At 43.7% G+C, this 21,368-nt stretch overlaps 1 non-coding gene across 1 annotated transcript; it reads left to right on the forward strand.

The window, feature by feature from the left end:
* The first annotated feature begins 11,939 nt into the window (after positions 1 to 11,939).
* Positions 11,940 to 12,012, forward strand: TRNAV-AAC (transfer RNA valine (anticodon AAC)). Its single transcript has one exon. It is a non-coding gene; the product is annotated as a tRNA-Val (tRNA).
* Positions 12,013 to 21,368: the final 9,356 nt, after the last annotated feature.

Consider the following 21,368-nt stretch of genomic DNA (forward strand, 5'->3'; position numbering starts at 1 on the left):
GCATCAGGGTCTTTTCCAATGAGTCAGTTCTTCTCATCAGGTAGCTAAAGTATTGGAGCTTCAGTCTCAGCATCAGTCCTTCCAATGAATATTCAGGACTGATTTCCTTTAGGATTTACTGATTTGATCACCTTGCTGTCCAGGGAACTCTCAAGAACCTTCTCCAACACCACAGTTCAAAAGCATCAATTCTTTGGTGCTTAGCCTTCTTTATAGTCCAACTCTCATATCCATAGATAACTACTGGAAAAACCATAGCTTTGACTAGATGGACATTTGTTGGCAAAGTAATATTTATGCTTTTAAATATGCAGTCTAGATTGGTCATAGCTTTTCTTTCAAGGAGCAAGAGTCTTTTGATTTGATGGCTGCTGTCACCATATGCAGGTCGTTCATTTTTTAAATGTAAAAATGTTAAATACATATAAAGAAGAAAATAAGCCATCATCCATAGTCCCACCTCCTGGAATGAACTACTGTTATCATCTTTACATATGTTCCTTCAAATCTATTTTTAAATTTCCAAGTTTTAGCAAAAAGTCCGTGGGTGCATGCTAAGTCACTTCAGGCCTATCTGACACTTTTGGACCATATGGACTATAGTCCACTAGGCTCCTCCGTCCATGGGATTCTCCAGGCAAGACTATTGGAGTGAAATATTCCAGGGGATCTTGCTGCCCCCGGGATCGATCCCAGATTTCCAGTGTCTTTTGCATTGGCAGATGGGTTCTTTACCATTAGCATTACCTGGGAAGCCCCTAAAGTATATATGTTTATTCTATAAAATTCAAATAATGCAGAAAATACAAAAATGTGGAATTTTGAAACATCTTAAATTCAAAAGTAACTTCTGTTAATGTAGGTAAATGTTGATGGAGTCATTTAGGCATATCAACAGAGAGAAGAATATATACAAATAAACTTTTATATTTGAGCTCTTATAGGTTCTATTCCTATTTTAAAGTATTCCCATTTAATAGTGTATAAATTCAATGGAAAAATACAAAAAGAAACTGTTAAACTTTCAACCTGTTTACCTTAAGAGAGATACATTTCTTTTGTGTGTGTGTGTGTGTGTTTGTAATAAAGTTTTATTAAAGTATAAAGGAGATAGAGAAAGCTTCTGACATAGACATCAGAAGCGGGTAGAAAGAGTACCTGCTTGCTAGTGTTAGCAATGGAGTTATGTACTCTCCAGTGAATCCAAAGAATGTCTGGAGGTTGTAAAGATCTCACCAGACCTACTCCCATAATTTACATCTTAAGATAACAGAATTAGCCAGAAGGTTTAATCCAGAGAATCCTTGTAAAGACCAGACCTATTTTAAAAAGTATTTTAGTATTTAAAGTATTTTAAAGTATTCCCATTTAATAGTGCATAAATTCAATGGAAAAACACAAAAATAAAGAAACTGTTGAACTTTCAACTTGTTTACCTTAAGAGAGATACATTTTTAAAATAACTAATGCTAATAATAATAAAAACAATGATTATAATTTAATCAAGCAATTAAAATTTGGAATAATTTTTCTCATTACTTTTAAAAAATATAATTCCTTAAGATATAATTTTAAAATAATGCAATGTATCCATTTCAAGTTTGATGACTTTTGACAACTGAACATACCCATGGAAACACTACCCAGTTCAAGAACATCTCCAGGACTCCAAAATATCCCCTTGAGCCCCTTTGCCATCAATACCCCTGCCACTCCCTGTCCCAGGGGCTCAGTGATCTAGTTCTTGTCACTATCGATTAGTTTGCCTCATCGAGTAATTCACATAAGTGGGCCCACAGGGTATGTACTCTTTTCATCATTCAGGGTGATGTTTTAATCCATATTGTTGCCATCTATCACAAATTTGTTTCATTTTATTGAAGAGTATCATTCCTCTGAATGAATATATCACAACTATATCTATTAACCTCATGATGGACATTTGAATGGTTTTCAATTTGGGAACTATTATGAACAAAGCTGCTATAAGCAAATCCCTTCTGTGGGCATATATTTTATAAATTTAATGTAAAATTTGTTATTCTTTAATATGAATTTATTCTCTGGAGAAGGAAATGGCAACCTACTCCAGTACTTTTGCCCTGAAAATCCCATGGAAGGAGGAGCCCGGTAGGCTACAGTCCATGGGGTCGCAAAGACTCAGACACAACTGAGAGACTTCACTTTCACTTTACTTCTAGTACATATTTATGTATATTCTTGTACATACTTAGTACATAATTCTTAGTACATGTTTATGTATATTAACATCTTGCCAGATGTTAATTGCATTGACATTTAAAACAAATTTAACTTTCTTAATTCTATTGCATCACAGTTTTATTTTTTAATTAAGTTCTGTTCTGATACATATTATTTTTTCTCATATTTATACATATTGGTTTTAATATTCCTTTTCTAGCTTTATGAATTAGATACTCAGATCATAATTTATTATGCTTTCTCTTTTGTTTTAATGAAAACATTTATGTTTCATTTTCACTGCATATCACAAGTTTTGCTCTGAACATTTTTTGTTATCATTGCTGCTGCTGCTAAGTCACTTCAGTCATGTCCGACTCTGTGCGACTCCATAGACGGCAGCCCACCAGGCAAGAGGACTGGAGTGGGGTGCCATCGCCTTCTCCGTTGTTATCACTAGCACTAAGTATTTTCTAAACTCAAGTATGACTCTAGTTTGATTATTATTTAGAACTATTTTTCATATAATTGTTCATGCTTTTAAAAATATCTAATTTAGTATTGTCAGAAAGTAAGTGCTGTATGTTTTTAATTTTTTTAAACTTTCTTCATTTATAGTACATTTAGTTCAAAATGTTACAAATATGTTATTCTAGGAAAAAATTAAGTTCTTAAATTTGAAGGTTAACTTTCTATCATCAAAACTCTGAGATTTTGCTTTCTCATATAGTAAAAGAAAATAAAAATATCTACATTAAGAGGATTAATAGTGACATATAAAAAATATCTATCACAATTTCATGCCATAGTAGATGTTTTTTTTAAAAGTAGCAACTAAATAAACACACACTTCTTGGGTGCAAAAAAAAAAATGAATTTATTTTGCAAATGGATGTTACATTCATAAAAAAAAAATATTGAAATGTTTAAAAAATTAACTCAAATGTTACGAAAGAATGAAGTACCAGCTTATCTTTGATTGTTTCCTACTGGAACATACTTAATATTAGCCACATGCTGTGCCAGCTGCAGTACTTGGTCATCTCATTTAATCTACACAACAGCTTTATGAAGTACTTATTATTTCTTTCACAAGACGCTTGCAAAATTGACCTAGCAAACTGGAGTTGACCCAAGGTTAAATGGAAAGTAAGTGGTGGCGTCAGGACTAAAAAGAGGCCCCCCAGATGTTGGGCTCATTACATTTGGGCTAAATGTTCTCTGCCGTTCTTGGTTTCCTGTCTTCCTTTTGCCCCTGATCTGTGTGCTTGAGGCTGACCCTGGCAACCAGCATTTCCAGGTCTTTCTTGCCCACAGAATCCAATAGGTGCAGCCAAACAAATGAGATCAAAAGGGAGAGAGGAGGAAAGTGAATGATAAACGTTACCTGCCATATCAGCAAATAAAGGCTGATCTAGCCACCAGCCACTACCAACCTTAATGAAGTGAAGTGGCTCAGTTGTGTCTGACTCTTTGTGACCCCATGGACAGTAGCCTACCAGGCTCTACTGTCCACGGGATTTTCCAGACAAGAATACTGGAGTGGGCTGCCATTTCTTTCTCCAGGGGATCTTCCCAACCCAGGGATTGAATCTGGGTCTCCTGCATTGCAGACAGACGCTTTGCCGTTTGAGCCACCAGGGAAGCCCTTAATAAGTATGTTAAAAAGAAATCTGCTTTTGGAGAGGGTATGGCAACTCACTGCAGTTGCCTTACCTTTTCTTGCCTGGAAAATCCCATGAAGAGATTTGTGGGCTACAGTCCATGGCATAACACAAGAGTTGGATATGACTGAGCATGCACGACTGAACACAGACTGTGGGATCTTAGTTCCACAAACTCTGTCCCACAGCTGTGAAAGCACCAAGTTCTAACCACTAGACTGCCAACGAATTCCTGTCACATCTTAAGATGTCAGTTCAGTTCAGTTCAGTCGCTCAGTCATGTCTGACTCTTTGCAACCTCATGAATCGCAGCACGCCAGGCCTCCTTGTCCATCACCAACTCCCAGAGTTCACTCAGACTCACGCCCATCGAGTCAGTGATGCCATCCAGCCATCTCATCCTCTGTCGTCCCCTTCTCCTCCTGCCCCCAATCCCTCCCAGCATCAGAGTCTTTTCCAATGAGTCCACTCTTCTCATGAGGTGGCCAAAGTACTGGAGTTTCAGCTTTAGCATCATTCCTTCCAAAGAAATCCCAGGGCTGATCTCCTTTAGAAAGGACTGGTTGGATCTCCTTGCAGTCCAAGGGGCTCTCAAGAGTCTTCTCCAACACCACAGTTCAAAAGCATCAATTCTTCAGCACTCAGCTTTCTTCACAGTCCAATGCTCACATCCATACATGACCAATGGAAAAAGCATAGCCTTGACTAGATGGACCTTTGTTGGCAAAGTAATGTCTCTGCTTTTGAATATGCTATCTAGGTTGGTCATAACTTTTCTTCCAAGGAGTATGCGTCTTTTAATTTCATGGCTGCAGTCACCATCTGCAGGGATTTTGGAGCCCCAAAAAATAAAGTCTGCCACTGTTTCCACTGTTTCCCCATCTATTTCCCGTGAAGTGATGGGACCAGATGTCATGATCTTTGTTTTCTGAATGTTGAGCTTTAAGCCAACTTTTTCACCCTCCACTTTCACTTTCATCAAGAGGCTTTTTAATTCCTCTTCACTTTCTGTCATAAGGGTGGTGTCATCTGCATATCTGAGGTTGTTGATATTTCTCCCGGCAATCTTGATTCCAGTTACCTGGGTGTAAACTTTGTCGAAGCACTTCATTATATGTGTACTTGAAAGATGCAAGAGACTGGATCATAAATATTCTCATCACAAAAAAGAAATGAGAATTATGTGATGGCATGGAGGTGCTAGTTAATGCTCTGGTGGGAATCATTTTGCGATATATAACTGTATCCAATCAACATGCTGCACACCCTAAACTCACACAGTGTTGTATGTCAATTATATTTCAATAAAGCTGGAGAAAAAATTAATTAAAAAAAGAAAGAAACCTGCCTGTTACATCTTTGGAATCCATCAAAAGCCAAGGGGGACACGCTCCAGTGCTGCAAGTTCAAGTGCAATGCAGCTGGGGAGGAAGAAGGACTGCTTACTCACTGGTCACCTGCCCAAGGTTGTCTGCTTTGGCTCCAGAAACTGGTGGGAACTAGACTGGCCTTCAGCAGTGCCAGGAGGACTGGGTCCCTGCAGGCTCCCACTTCATCCTCATGAGGTGTTTCGATGAGGAAATCACCAAGGATTTATTCTTTCCCCCTAATCTATTACCACTTCTCACTGTGTCTCTTCAAGACCATTGTTGGATGCTGAGTGGACACAGCTTGAAGGAGATGCTGCCCTTCTCCTACTGGTCTCTTCTGGCCTGGACGTTACTGCCTGCAGGATCAGAACCAGGGGGCCAGGAGGGCACCAGCTGCCTGAGAACCAAAAGTCACCGCGTGCACCCAAGTGCGCCGCTCACCTGCGCCTCGCTGGCTCCGGGCAATTTGAATTTATGCCCCCTCCAGAGCTTCTCCACCGGCTCCACGCAAAGTGTGGGGCTCTAGACCTGGTGACAGGGGCCGCCTGAGGCAGCCTGGCCCTGCCCCTGACCCTGGAGGACAGGCCGGAGAGAGGCCAATATTGACCAGCCTGGCCAAGAGAAGTCTCAACTGTGGCCCAGCTCACACACTGGAGGTTAAAATTCTCAAACCCTCAACTTTTAGTGGAGCTAGACCTCGAGTTGAATCCATCTCCATGCCTCTATGAGGAAATCAGACCAAGAAAAAGATTATGTGTATAAAAATGCGCAACTAATCAAAGAAAAACAGGATTTTCTGACAAGTTGGCAGTGTGGTATGAAGGACTGGTGTTAAAGAGAAGTGTGTTTGGTCTGAGTAAACAGAGCATCAGATAAGATGGGAAAACACCCTTGTCACAGGGGTGGAAGGGGAAAGACCCAGAATTTTGCTTGGAGCCCTGGGGCCTTCCCTGATAGCATTATCCATTGAGGCCATCCACTTTCCTGAATCAGCCATCCTTAGTGATATTTCGGAACCCAGGTCTCAGTTGGGGGCCTCCTCATCCCCCTCCTTTTTTCTTTCTGAAGACAGAATCCCAAAGGTTTCAGCACTATGATGTTTGCTTTTCACCTATCAAGCTACCTAGAGCACCTGGGCCTCGCTAATTGAACAAGTAACTGACCAGAAGCAGCTCACTGACTTGCCTGAACTTCAAGCTTGGAAGAAGAGTGGAGGGCGAGGAGAGCAGATTGTATGGCTCCTGAGTGAATTCAAAGGTCTGATCATTTCTGAGAGCCGAGGCTACCGACTCCCTGTGTGATGAACAGGGCAACCCAGGTGTGGGTCCACAGCACTGGAGGATCAGGGTCTACATTGTTGCACAACAGGCTCCCTCAGGTTCAAACAAAGATAACCCCACTTTCCCCACTCCTGTAGCTTCCCGGAGCTGAGGCATCTGCTGGGCCAACTGCTGCTCTCAGGGGCATAGCAGTGGGACTGGAGACTCTGTGCTGGGTGTGGGATCTGGAAGCCAGACTCTGGGTGCTCAAGGATCCTGGTTTCAGGAGGAAGGGAGAAGCCCTAGAGCAGGGGCTGCAGTCTCCTTGTCTGACTTATCACTGGTGGTTCCAGGTTCATTCTTCAGTTTGAAAGACTGGTGACCAGGAGAATGTGGGAAGGACCAGAGGTTTACATGGACATAGCATCAAGCCAAACATAGGCCTTGTTTCCATACTGCAGTGGTTATCACATTCACCTCACATGCGAAAGGTCCTGGCCGGAAACAGAATTTCCCTTTTCCTGAGATTTACATTTCCATTCAAGAAATACAAAGCAGGGTGGAAGTTGTGGGGCATTTTCCTTGGCCCCAGAAACAGGGGGACAGAAAAAGAAAGGCAAAATGGTTGTCTGAGGAGGACTTACCAGTAGCTGAGAAAAGAAGAGAAGCTAAAGGCAAAAGAGAAAAGGAAAGATATATCCATCTGAATGCAGAGTTCCAAAGAATAGCAAGGAGAGATATGAAAGCCTTCCTCAGTGATCAATGCAAAGAAATAGAGCAAAACAATAGAATGGGAAACACTAGAGATCTCTTCAAGAAAATTAGAGATACCAAGGGAACATTTCATGCAAAGAAATGGTATGGACCTAACAGAAGCAGAAGATATTTTTAAAAGGTGGCAAGAATACACAGAAGAACTGTACAAAAAAGATCTTCATGACACAAATAACCACAATGGTGTGATCACTCACCTAGAGCCAGACATTCTAGAGTCCGAGGTCATGTGGGCCTTGGGAAGCATCACTACAAACAAAGCTAGTGGAGATAATGGAATTCCAGCTGAGCTATTTCAAATCTTAAAAGATGATGCTGTTAAAGTGCTGCACTCATATGCCAGTAAATTTGGAAAACTCAGCAGTGGCCACAGGACTGGAAAAGGTCAGTTTTCATTCCAATCCTGAAGAAAGGCAATACCAAAGAATGTTGAAACTACTAAACTATTGCTTATCTCATATTTAGCAAAGTAATACTCAAAATTCTCCAAGTTAGGCTTCAACAATATGTGAACCAAGAACGTCCAGATGTTCAAGCTGGATTCAGAAAAGGCAGAGGAACCAGAGATCATATTGCCAACATCTTTTGGATCATAGAAAAAGCAAGAGAATTCCAGAAAAACATCTACTTCTGCTTTATTGACTATGCCAAAGCCTTTGTTGTGTGGATCACAACAAACTGTGGAAAATTCTTCAAGAGATGGGAGTACCAGACCACCTTACCCATCTCCTGAGAAATCTGTATGCAGGTCAAAAAGCAGCAGTTAGAACATGACATGAAACAATGGACTGGTTCCAAATTGGAAAATGAGTATGTCAAGGCTGTATATTGTAACCCTGCTTATTTAACTTTTATGCAAAGTACATCATGTGAAATGCCAGGCTAAATAAAGCACAGGCTGGAATCAAGATTTCTGGAAGAAATATCAATAAGTTCAGATATGCAGGTGACACCACCTTTATGGTAGAAAGTGAAGAGGAAGTAAAGAGCTTCTTGACGAAAGTAAAAGAGGAGAGTGGAAAAGCTGGCTTAATACTCAACATTCAAAGAACAAAGATCATGGCATCTAGTCCCATCACTTCATGGCAAATAGATGGCGAAACAATGAAAACAGTGACAGACTTTATTTTCTTGGGCTCCAAAATCACTGTAGATGGTGACTGCAGCCATTAAATTAAAAGACACTTGCTCCTTGGAAGAAAAGCTATGACCAGCCTAGATAGCATGTTAAAAAGCAGAGATGTTACTTTGCCAACAAAGGTCCATCTAACCAAAGCTATGGTTTTTCCAATAATAATGTGTGGATGTGAGAGTTGGACTATAAAGAAAACTGAGCACCAAAGAATTAATTGATGCTTTTAACTGTGGTGTTGGAGACGACTCTTGAGAGTCCCTTGGACATCCAGAAGATCAAAGCAGTCAAACGTAGAGGATATCAGTCCTGAATATTCATTGGAAGAACTGATGCTGAAGTTGAAGCTCCAATACTTTGGCCACCTGATGTGAAGAGCTGACTCTTTGGAAAAGACCCTGATGCTGGGAAAGCTTGAGAACAGAAGGATAAGGAGACGACAGAGGATGAGATGGTTGGAAGGCATTACCGATTCCATGGACATGAGTTTGAGAAAACTCAGGAACTGGAGATGGACAGGGAAGCCTGGAGTGCTGCAGTCCATGGGGTTGCAAAGAGTCAGACAGGACTGAGCAACTGAACTGAAGAAATTTGGGAGGAGTTCCTTACCACCTGAAAGCCCAATGGGCCTACAACCAGCCCTCCTCCTTTCTCTGTTCTGAGTCACCTTGCAGAACAAGCCACAGTCTGAATCCAACGAGGGCACAGGACAAGGCTGACTGCAGGATACTTTTATCTCCTGATATCCCCTCACCTTTTCATCTGGGCCCTACATCGTCTTTAATGGTGACATCTATTATCTCTCTGAAAACCAAGAAGTTCATCCCTTGTGAAGAAACTTAGCTTTCCATCAGCCTGGCCCACCTGTGGGACAAACAGATTTGAGGTCAGAGAACAAAAGAGAACAAATTCAACTCTCCCCCAGGGCTCAAGCCAGAGACCCAAAGGTGAAGAGGGTCAGGCTCTACAGATTCAGCTGGTCGCGGAGGAAAAGCAGTTGGTCCTCCTGCCATTATCAGGGGAGGCCCCGGAGTCAGGATAGAGCTCAGGGAGTAGATTGACACGCTCTTCACCGGCTGAGAACCAAGTGGCCCCTGCTTCACAAGAAAATAGGTTCGGGAAGAGAGCTTGACCTCTCACCACACCTGGATTGCAGGTCTTCCCCCACGACCTGCGGCACTTACTTTGATCGGCCTAGGATGAGGCTGAACCTCTGATCGAGATGAAAGGCAGCCGGTGTTGCGATTTGTCTTGGGCTGCGTCTCTCTTTCGGGCATTTCTTCGGGGGCAGGGGATGGATCCCGCCCTTCAGCGCGCTCCAATCGCCGGCTCTGGATCCCCGTCCCTTCCCCTGGTGCTGCAGGGCGCTGTGTGTCTGTGGTCCCTCGGGCGCCTGCTGTGCGTCCATCCTGACCGAGAGAGGACCACCGCACCCTCGTCAGGTCCAAGCAGGAAGGCAGCACGCCGGACGCGACAGAAAGACGACGAACCCGTTTCCTCTGTCTGGACGTGGGAGGTGAAAACTAGGACCTGTGGGGGAGGAAAGCAAGGGGAAATCTCATGAAACTGAAAGGTTGTTGTTGAATCATGCAAAGACACCGGGATTCTTGGCCCCCAGAGGAGAAGAATTCAATCCAGAGCCAGAGACGAGGCTTGATCGCTCAGAGCTTTTGTGTAATAAAGTTTTATTAAAGTGTAAAGGAGATAGAGAAAGCTTCTGACATAGGCATCAGAAGGGGGCAGAAGAGTACTCCCCTGCTAGTCTTCGGCTGGATGTTATATAGTCACTAGCAAGCAGTCTGTTAATGAAAGAAAGGAATGTCTTAAAATTCAGAATGGCACCAGGCCCCTCACCCATAAGATGCATTTTGGGATAATCTTGGCACCAAATGGTTTATCCTGGGCCATAAAATGATTAACTTGAATCTTGAAGAAGGGCAGACCACCATACAAATAGTTTCGTTTACATAGATTAGGAGAACAATATCTGAGTATAACAAACTGGTTTGTCAAGTAGGTTCTGAGCCAAGAGGCAGAATCGACTTGAAGAGAGTTTGGGGGTAAATGCATAGTACATTAGCATAGCTTGAGACAAACATTTCCATAAGAAAAAGGCACTGCTTAACTTCAAGTAAAACCAGGTGTCATGGCAACACAGTATTTTAAGAGAAACCTGCTTTTAAATTTGTATAGAGAAGGAAAAAATATCGCTAGTTTGTTTCCTCCTGCCGCTTAAGAGAGAGAAAAATGTCTGACACTTGCAGGCTATTTCCTCCGTTTGGAGACCCCTGGCCTTCCTGCCTGTTACCCTCTCAAAACGTCCTGATCTAAAGCCATTTTCAAGTCCGCCTCTTTGGGGACTCAGACCTCCAGACGCACTCGGAATCCACGCGGAATCAGCCGGAGCCCCGCGGCCCTGGGGGCCGGTGTGCACCCTGGGTTCGCCTTTCTGGGGTTTAAGCCCCTGAACCTCAGACGGGAAGGAAACGCAGTGACCGCCGCCCTAAGAAAAGGAGAAAAGCCACTGCTGGAAAAAACGGCACATGCATCCCTAAACTTGAGAAGATTTATTTCTAAAGGAAACCAGAGACAGACAAACACACAGACAACATTGCATTAAAGTCTTTCAGCGAAAAGAAATTCTGCCTGCTGTGAGGTGAACAAGAAAACTCTTTAAGACACCTGCTTTCTGAGAAAACCGCCTTTACCTCTCTGTTAAAATTCACTCTCCATGAAATGTTGAACTGGAAAATTATAAAAGGCAAACAAAAGACGTTTCAGACATTGTAAAACGTAAAGCAAAGCTGTCCTTCAAGAATAATCCCAAGTTTGATGAGAAAGGAATGAAGACCGTCAGATCTGCGTGGACCGCGCCTGGCTCCTCCGCGGCTTTATGCGGGGTCAGGTCGGCAAACGAATTCAACAAATGACCTGAGCCTCAGCCTTTGCTGCACTTCCTGCTAAACGTGAAAATGTGATGCAAGTCTTGCATTACCTCAGTGGTTCCTGAGGAACCCCTGCCCCCACCCCCGCCCAGTACCCGACGGCACCATAGAAGTGCTGTGATGGGGCTGTGAGAGAGCGCGGGTCAGGCGCATCGGAGCAGAGGGGAGGGCAGGTCAGAGGAGAGGGCATGTCATTCATTTCACGAGTGGAATTTAAAGCATCGAGCTCCCTGCCCGCTGGCGCCATGAAGAGGGACTGTAAAGCGCGCATTCGCAGCCTGAAAGGGCTGTGTCCACCTTGCAGGACGTCGGGCGGCCTGGGGATCAGACTCACCTAACTCCCCTGGCTGCTAGGGCTCCTGAAAACTGAGGACTCAGAGGAGGCGACCTCTGGGCTTGGGCGCAAAGCTGGCACACAGGGACCTCGCTCCTGGAGAGGCGTGGAACCCTAAATCAGCCTCTTTCAGGAACTGCAGATCCTTACTTGACGGATTGCCTGTGTTTCCAGAGTCCTCTTCCTTTGAAAATTTGAAGGGCAGGTGTGTTCCAATATGCAATTCTTCTGTACGTCTCTACGCACTGTTAACCGCGTGGTTTCCGTAGTGTAGTGGTTATCACATTCGCCTAACACGCGAAAGGTCCCCGGTTCGAAACCGGGCGGAAACAACTCCACTTTCCCGCAAACTTTTAGATTCATATTTTAAACATAAAATGAAGGCCTGCCGCGTGGAGTGAGGCTTGGAACTTCAGCTTCACCGCCAGTCCTTCCAGTGAATATTCAGTGCTGATTTCCTTTCCTGACTGGTTTGAACTCTCCTTGACCTGCATACAGGTTTTTCAGGAGGCAGGTAAGGTCGTCTGCTATTCCCATCTCTTGAAGAATTTTCCACAATTTGTTGTGATCTAAACAAAGGCTTTAGCGGAGTCAATGAAGCAGAAATAGATGTCTTTCTGGAATTCTCTTGCTTTTTCTATGATTCAATGGATGAAAAACGGAGGAAAAGAATAGAACAAAATTATTCGGAAAAATATATGGAAAAAGTTAAATAGAGACTACTACTAACAGTGGAAGAAACTTCATTGGTAAAAGGAGTTTACAGGATGATGATGATGAGCCTACTCTTTCATGAATTCTAGGATTCCCAGTCAACCTGTTTTCCTGCAGAGATCCTCTCTGAGGATCAGGTACTATCTGGTCGTACGTCCTTCTGTGTGTGTGTATACAAGACACAGTGGAGTAGGGTAGTAGTGGAGCTTGGGAGAGGATGCCCAGACTGGAAGCAGTCATACATCATTTACATTCTAAAAGAGAGAAACAAGTCCCTGGGTGGGCTCGAACCACCAACCTTTCGGTTAACAGCCGAGAGTGCTAACCGATTGTGCCACACAGACGTGAAACAAGTTATTCCTCCCTCCCAACGAAAGCAGCATACTTAGGGACCTAGGCAGAGCCACCTGTGTTTCACAGCATGCAGTTTCCGCCTAAAATTGTGTCCCTAGCACGGCGTTTCTCCAGACAACTGGAGAGATGCAGTCCACTCAGCCTGTTCGTTCCCGTCGGGAAGCCGAGATGTTCCTAGGGCAGAAGGCCACCTGAGCGCCCCCGCCGCGCATTGCGCCCAAGAGACGCCGGAGCTTGAGCCGAGGGGCCCCCGAAGGAAGCTGCTGGCTCTTGGTGTTTGCTATCCCTTCATCCGACCATTTGTGCTTCTGGGCAGCGGTTTAGTGCGTGTGGTCCGTGTGGCTGCAGCTGGCAAGAGATCAGTTTGTCGTGATCCACACAGTTAAAGGCTTTACCTGTCTTTGGACTTAGGGAAAAGAAAGGTGTGAGGCCGGCGAAAACATCCGAGGAAGCACAAGACCAGGAGAGAACAGAGAATGAGCCAGAAGAAAGAAAGGGACTGGAAGGGAGAGGGGCGGGCTGGTACCGCGGTGGGAGCCGTCGCTGGGTTGGGGCATCGCAGCGCCTCACTCAGGAGCCATGCCCACCCTTTACTGGGGTGTCCAGGAATCCGGTTCACCCCAAATTGCAAAGCTGCTGGCCTGGCATTTGTTCTGGCATTTTCCTTTGCCAGTTCCATGAGGAAGTGCGAGGTGGGTGGTGTGGGTTTGCAGGTGAATGCAAGACCTATGGGCTACCTTGGGGATGACTGGTGGGAAAGGAAACACACAAATTCACTTTCCCCTTTGCAGGCTGGTCTTCAGGGTCTGGGTGGGAAACTGGAAAATCTGAGTGCCGATATCAATACTAGTTTTGAGATAAGGAGATCAATAGCCAAGCAGTCAGTGAAAGTGGTTATGTTGGTGGGGTAGTGGGAATGGGAACCTGACGGGGCCAGTGGAGTACTCTTTGGGGTATATGTAACTTGGTATCATTCACATGTGTGTTTGTGTGTATACAAACATATATACATAGTAAGGAGCACTGCTTATATTTTAACTTTAAATTTTTACATAGTCATAAATAAATATATATCTTATGTAAAATTCTGGGTCTTGTGTCATGTGTAAGAAGGTTTTCCACTTAAAACCTTAATTTTTTTAATTGGGGGATTTTTGAGGTAAGGAATTGGACTACTGTTCTTTTGATGAGCTGAGCAGATGAACTGGTAAACTGGCAGATCCCACTAGCCCAGGAGGCTACCACTGCCACTGTAAGGTATCAGAAACTTAAAGCCACACCCAGACTTTATGCAGTGCAGTGCCAAAATGCAAGACCTTACACTCAGTGGTGACATGCAAAGTGCCATGTGCTGAGGCATGGTCTACAAGTTTTACATGGGTGTACTCACTTTATTCTTTCAACAGGCTTCTATCATATCATCATCCTCATTTCACATATGAGAAACCTCAGATATGGAAGGTTAAATAACTTGTCTAGTCACTCAATCAGTGAGTGGGAATCTGAAACCAGCATTTTGAACTGGAAGCCTGCCTGGCTCCACAGGATATGGTGCCCATCAAAGAGGAACACAAATGGTAAAAATGTTTGGCAAGAAATTTAAGACTGTATATGTCTTTCACAAAACACCAAGGAGGAGTCACGTAACATGAATAAAATTGTCTGCAATATTCTCATGAACCACTTGCCTCCCAAACACCTTTCTTATTCCAAGAGCTGCTGCCCTTGAATCCCCAACTTAAACACACCTTCCGCAAGAACTAGATTTTCCCTCCCTTTTATCCTTTCCTCTCCCCTTTCTAATACCTCTTCCATAGCTCTTCTGTTCTTTCACTTCCAGGTCATTCATTTTTTTAATTACAAATATTAAATATATCTAAAGAAGGAAATAAGCAATCATCCATAGTCCCACCTCCTGGAAGGGACCACTGTTATCATCTTTGCATGTTTTCCTCCAAATCTGTTTTTAAATTATTCTAAGTTGTAGCAAAAGGTGCATGGGTTCATGCTAAGTCATTTCAGTCCTGTTTGACTCTTTTGGACCCCAGTGACTGTAGCCTGCCAGGCTCCTCTGACCGTGAGAGGATTCCAGGCCAGAATATGGAGTGGGTAGCCATGCCCTCCTCCAGGGAATCTTCCTGAACCAGGGATAGACCCCACATCTCTTGTGTCTCTTGCATTGGCAGGTGGGTTCTTTACCATTAGTATCACCTGGGAAGCCCTTAAAGTATGTAGGTTTATTTTTAAAATTTCAAATAATGCACAAAATACAAATATGTAAAATTTTGAAACATCTTAAATTCAAAAGTACCTTCTGTTAATGTAGGTAAATGCTGCTGGAGTCATTTAGTTATATCAACAGAGAAAAGAATATATATAAATATGCTTTTATATGATTGAGCTCTTATAGGTTCTATTCCTATTTTCAAGTATTTCAATTTAATAGTGCATAAATTTAATGAAAAAATACAAAAATGAAGAAACTGTTGAACTTTCAGTCAAATTGTTTACCTTAAGAGATATACATTTCTAAAAGAACCCTCTAATGCTAATAATAATTATAATTGAATTAAGTTATTAAAATTTGGAATGATTCTTCTCATTACTTTTTAAAAATCAAATTTTTAAGACTTAATTTAAAAATAATACAGTCTATCCATTTCAAGATTGATGACTTTTGACAACTGAACATGCCTATGTAAACATTACCATGTTCAAGAACATCTCCAGCACTCCAAAATATCCTCTTGAGCCCCTTTGCTGACAATCTCCCTGCCACGCCCAGTCCCAGGTGCTCAATGATCTAGTTCTTTTCACTAGGGATTAGTTTGCCTCATCGAGTAATTTGCATAAGTGGATCCACAAAGTATATACTCTTCATCATTCAGGGTGATGTTTTAATCCGTATTGTTGCCATGTATCAGGAATTTGTTTCATTTTATTGAAGAGTAGTATTCCTTTGAGTGAATATATCACCATTATATCTATTCACTTCGTGATGGACATTTGAATGGTTTTCAATTTGGAAACCATTATGAACAAAGCTGATATTAGCAAGTTCCTTTTGTGGGTATATGGTTTATAAATTCCATTTAAAACTTTTTATAAATTCACAAATTTATTTTGTGAGTGTGAATTCATTCACAAATTATGAATAAATTCATAAAGACAAAATTTATTGAAATGTTTAAAAAATGTATTCAAATATTACAAAAGACTGATCTGTGTGCTTGAGGCTGACCCTGGCAACCAGCATTTCCACGTCTTTCTTGCCCATGGAATCCAATAGGTGCAGCCAAAAAAATGAGATCAGAAGGGAGAGGGGAGGAATGTGAATGAAAAAGGTTGCCTGCCATATCAGCAAACAAAGCATGCTGTGCCATCTAGCCACCAGCCACTACCAACTTTAATAAGTGCATTAAGAATAAACCTATCTGTTGTTGGAGTAGGAAATGGCAACCCACTGCAGTGTTCTTACCTGGAAAATTCGATGAAGAGAAGAGAGTGGTGGGCTACAGTTCATGGAGTAGCACAGAGTTGGATATGACTGAGCATGCATGACTGAACACAGACTGTGGTATCTTAAGTCCACAAACCCTGACCCACAGCTGTGAAAGCACCAAGTTCCAACCACTAGACTGCCAGGGATTTCTTATCACGTCTTAAGATATCAGTTGCTGCTGCTGCTAAGTCACTTCAGTCGTGTCCTACTCTGTGTGACCCCATAGACGGCAGCCCACCAGGCACCCCCGTCCCTGGGATTCTCCAGGCAAGAACACTGGAGTGGGTTGCCATTTCCTTCTCCAATGCATGAAAGTGAAAAATGAAAGGGAAGACACTCAGTCATGTCCGACTCTTTGCTACCCCATGGGCTGCAGCCTACCAGGCTCCTGCATCCATGGGATTTTCCAGGCAAGAGTACTGGAGTGGGTTGCCATTTCCTTCTCCAAAGATATCAGTTACCTGGGTGTAAACTTTGTTGAAGCACTTCATTATATGTGTATTTGAAAGATGCAAGAGACTGGATTGTAAATATTCTCATCACAAAAAAGAAATGAGAATTATGTGATGGGATGGAGGTGCTAGTTAATGCTCTGGTGGGAATCATTTTGCCATATATAACTGTATCCAATCAATGTGCTGCACACCCTAAACTCACACAGTGTCATATGTCAATTATATCTCAATAAAGCTGGAGAAAAAATTTATAAAAAAAGAAAGAAACCTATCTCTTGTATCTTTGGAACCCATCAAAAGCCTAGGGAGACACATTCCAGTGCCTCAAGTTCAAGTGCTACCCAGCTGGGGAAGAAGAAGGCCTGCTTACTCACTGGCCGCCTAGCCAAGGATGTCTGCTTTGGCTCCAGCTGCTGAGGACAACTCCACCCGCCTTCACCGGTGCCAGGAGGGCCTGGTCCTTGCCTATATTCACTTCATCCTCAGGAGTGGTTTAGATGAGGAAATCACCAAGGATTTCTTCTTTTCCCCTAATCTATTCCCACTCTTTCACTGTGTGTCTTCAAGACCACTGTTGGATGCTGAAAGTACAGGACTTAAAGGAGATGCTGCCCTTGTCCTACTGGTCTCTTCTTGCCTGGACGTTGCTGACCCGGGGTTCAGAACCAGAGCGGCCGGGAGGCCACTGGCTGCCTGAGAACCTCTGTCGCCAGGTGCATCCAAGTGCATTGTGCACCTGCGCCTCTCCAGCTCCCTGCAATTTGAATCTGCTGCCCCCGAGCTTCTCAGGTGGCAAGAGAAGAGTAAAGCAGTCCTCTTTGACCTGCAGTAATCTCCAGGGCTGGGAGGATCTGTGAGTTTATCAGCTCATCTGATCAGATCAACAAAAGAGCAATAATGGTCCAACTCCTTCCTTCCGGAATGCTGAACTTTTTCAAAAAAAATCATGGTTTTACAGTGGAAAACACTCCCCTACACATGACAATAGACCCAGAATTTTTAAAGACTGATACTTATGACTACACACAAATTTAAATCCAAAATACAAGCAATGAACTTTTGGAAATATCCTGTATGTAATACAATGTTACACACGCCCCCAAACAGTAGTTTCCTGATCCCTTCCCATGTTCCTTTTTTCCAGGGATAACCACTTTCACTGACTGTTTGGCTGTAAATCTCCTTATCTCTAAGCAAATATTGACACTCCGATTTTCCGGAGCCCGACGCTGCAGACCAGCCTGCAAAGCTGAAAGTGGAGTGTCTGTGTAATTTCTGCCCGTCAGTCACCTCCAAGGCAGCCTCCACCTGCAGATCTACATAACCCACCTCACCACTCCACATGGAACCCGCAAAGGGAACTTTGTCAGAACAAATGCCAGGCCAGCAGCTTTGCGATTTGGGGTGAATCGGGTCCCGGGACACCTCAGTAAAGGGTGGGAGCTGCTCGCAGTGAAGCGCTGTGGTCGCCCCAACCCAGCGACCGGCCCACCGCAATACCTGCCCGCTCCTCTCTCTTCCAGTTCCTTTCTGCTTCTGGCTCATCCTCTGTTCTCTCCTGATCTTGGCCCTTCCTCGGATGTTTTTGCCGGCCTCATACCTTTCCTTGTAACCTCTGAAAATTTCAAGTTATAAAGATAAGAGAGATGCTTCTCAGCACCGCGAAAGGAAAACTAACTAGCTATTCTGGTCCATCATGGGCCTCATCCGTACTTTTCTCCCAAGCAGTAGAGGACACAAATGTTTCCATCCGCTCACGTCGTGACAAATCATCTCGGCGGAGCAGAGTCGCGGCAGAACGAAGGGAACCCAGCCCTCGGCTCCGGACTCCCAGCGGCTCGTCTCCCCTTCTGCCCCGGAGCAGCCTGGCCGGGCGGCCCTGGATCAGGGACCTGGGTCTCCTCAGACGCCGAAATCTGCGACCTCTTTCGGTCTGAGCTTGGGACCAAAGGACGAGATTTCCAGGAGTGAAGGTTAGAATCTTGACCAAAGAGCGGCTTTGCGTGTCCAATGGTGACTTAAGAGCAAGAAACTCTGAATAAAATCATAATAAACTGGGACAGGGCCAATAAAAAGTCGGAAGAATAGAGAACTTGAATAAAACACAGTTCTTCTCATTCAGGTCTGGAACCCTCGACCCTAAAGCTGTCGAGATTCCCGGCTGATTATCAACATCGCAGCCCCTCCACGTCACCATTTAGTCACAGGGACAACTTTTCTAATTAAACAGAAAGGTTCCACGAGATTTGAACTCGGATCGCTGGATCCAGGGTCCTCACCTTACACCATGGAGCCTATTTGGCAGTTCCTGTCTCTCCACTGCCAGGGAAAGGGTATCTGTTTCTTCAGCCTCCATATGTCCCATTCCTACTCCCAAGACTTGAACACAGTTGACCCTCATCCCTTTTGCTTTCTTTCAGCTCCTTTTCTTTGATAGGCTCAGTTCACTCTCACCTCAGAAAATGAGGTATAGTCCACCATTCTTTTGGTTAAGCAGAATGTCCCATCTTGAGGTAAAATTTCTGCAAATAAGAGTGCTATTTGCCTTTTCCTTGCCTTCACCTTTTCTCATTGCTCCAAGAGGGCAGATGGTTGTCAGGGCAGGAGGCGGGATTTCCTGGGTCCCTTAGTTTTCCCATAGTACAGATTACCCTCCAAAGCCACTGCCACCACCTCTTATCTGTAACATGTAAAGTGTGTCAGCAGTGAAGTGGGAATGGAGGCAGGAGAACTCGCCTTTTCTTCATACATTTCTGATTTGGGAGGGGTAAAGTTTTCTCACAAGTGTATATTTGTTAGATTTACAATATAAGTAAAAATAGCCATTTACATCAAACACTCAGACAAACCAGCTATACTCACCTAGAAGTGAAGTGAACCTCGCTCAGCCTAGTCTGACTTTGTGACCCCATGGAGTGGAGCATGCTAGGTTCTTCTGTCCAAGAGATTCTCCAGGCAAGAATACTGGAGTGGGCAGCCATTCCCTTCTCCAGGGGATCTTCCCAACCCAGGGATTTAACCTGGGTCTCTTGCATTGCAGGCAATGATTTACCTGCTGAGCCACTAGGGAAGACCCAAAGTCACCTGGGGTGACTCAAAATCAACCACATGTTGAGGAGGACATGAGGCACAGCTCTGACACTTAGGCAGTCACAGACTCTTTGGTCAGGTCGGTCAAGTCAGTTTCTCTTCCATTTCTTAACATATCAAATCTAGAAATTGCAGTTTTAAAAAAGGCATACAAATATCAAGGTACACAAGAGAACTGTTTGCTGAATCATAGAGGATGCACATCCAAGTTGTCTTACAGTACAGACGGTACTTATGTACCCAAAATACCACCACATTAAATATTTGCATGTATAATAGGTATAAATCGTATCAGAGCTCAGACTAATAATCTTTACTTCTTCATTGTATCTCAAAAGTGTTTCTTCCCTAAGGCAATACACATAACAGAAAATATAGCACCAGTTTTTGGCCGGTCAAAAGAGTCGGAAAGATGGCTAGTGTTGCCTTGAGACATATTGTTTCCAGAGACTGGAGAGAGGTTGACTCAAAGAGGAAGGAGGCAAAAGGGATGCTCTTGTTATGAGGAGGGAGTTCACAGCTCCAGGGTGAGAATATGAATCTTCTTTTTGGAAAATCAAGTTGCTGAGTGGTAACAAACAACACAAAGTCAAAGTTTATGAGTTCAAGGACCTGAAATGGACTCTGACTCATAAAGGAAGAAAAGAAACCCATAGAAAGTATGTTGAGAGATCCCAGAATGGCCAGGAAACCTGGAGAACAGGGCTCTCACAAGGGGCAAGGACAGAATCAGGTGAGGTTAGAACTGGGATGGGTGGAGATGGGTGTTCTTCCCATTTCCTCCAGCCTGCACATCCGTCCTGATCTGCAAGCAGAGAACTGGCAATGAAGGGTGGTCAAGCTACATCAGAGCAAACTTCAAGAACACTCACAGAGCAAACTGCAAGAGCAATCATGGGAGGCTTTGTCTTGATTCTGTTTACAGAAATTTCTAGAAGTATCAAGTTAATTCAAGGTGAAATAAATAAGGGTAGAGTTTGTCAAAAGATTCTGAGAATAGTGACAACAATATTTATGATTTCACAGCTGATAACATGATTCATCCAGTAGTTTCTAAACCCAGGCACATCTGACAACAAATGCTTACATTCCTCCCATTTTAAAGAAGAAAGAAGGGAGGCACAAGAAATTTTCTTAATTTGTCTAAGGCCACATAAGGACAGAACTATTTTTACAACCTGGAATTTGTACACAGATAGTTGGGTCTCTCTTCTCAGAAGGTGGGTGTATCAAGATTTCTCAGTTGTAGGGATGGGAAGAAGACCAAGAAGAGGAGAGAAGGCAAGAGAGGGATGGGGGAAGGGTAGAAGCACAAATTCTTTTATTCTCTCCTTCCTCCCCTCTCCTTAGGCCTCCTTGATTCTTTTTTTTTTTTTTTTTGGCCTCCTTGATTCTTGCCTGCACCAGCCCTTTCCCTCCTTCCCCACTCTGCTACCTGGAGTGGAGCAATGTTCAGCTCTAAGGATTCCTGCCCAAGCCTCTTGGGAGGTCTCAATGCCTTCCTCCCAAACCAGCCTTCCCAGCTTGGTTTTCACCCTTTCCCGCCCCCAGGCAAACCTCACAGAACGCAGCC

The sequence above is a fragment of the Bos grunniens genome, chromosome 3 (genome assembly GCF_055505025.1).
Source record: "Bos grunniens cultivar Pamir isolate PY7600 chromosome 3, Bosgru_T2T1.0, whole genome shotgun sequence".
Classification (NCBI taxonomy): domain Eukaryota; kingdom Metazoa; phylum Chordata; class Mammalia; order Artiodactyla; family Bovidae; genus Bos; species Bos grunniens.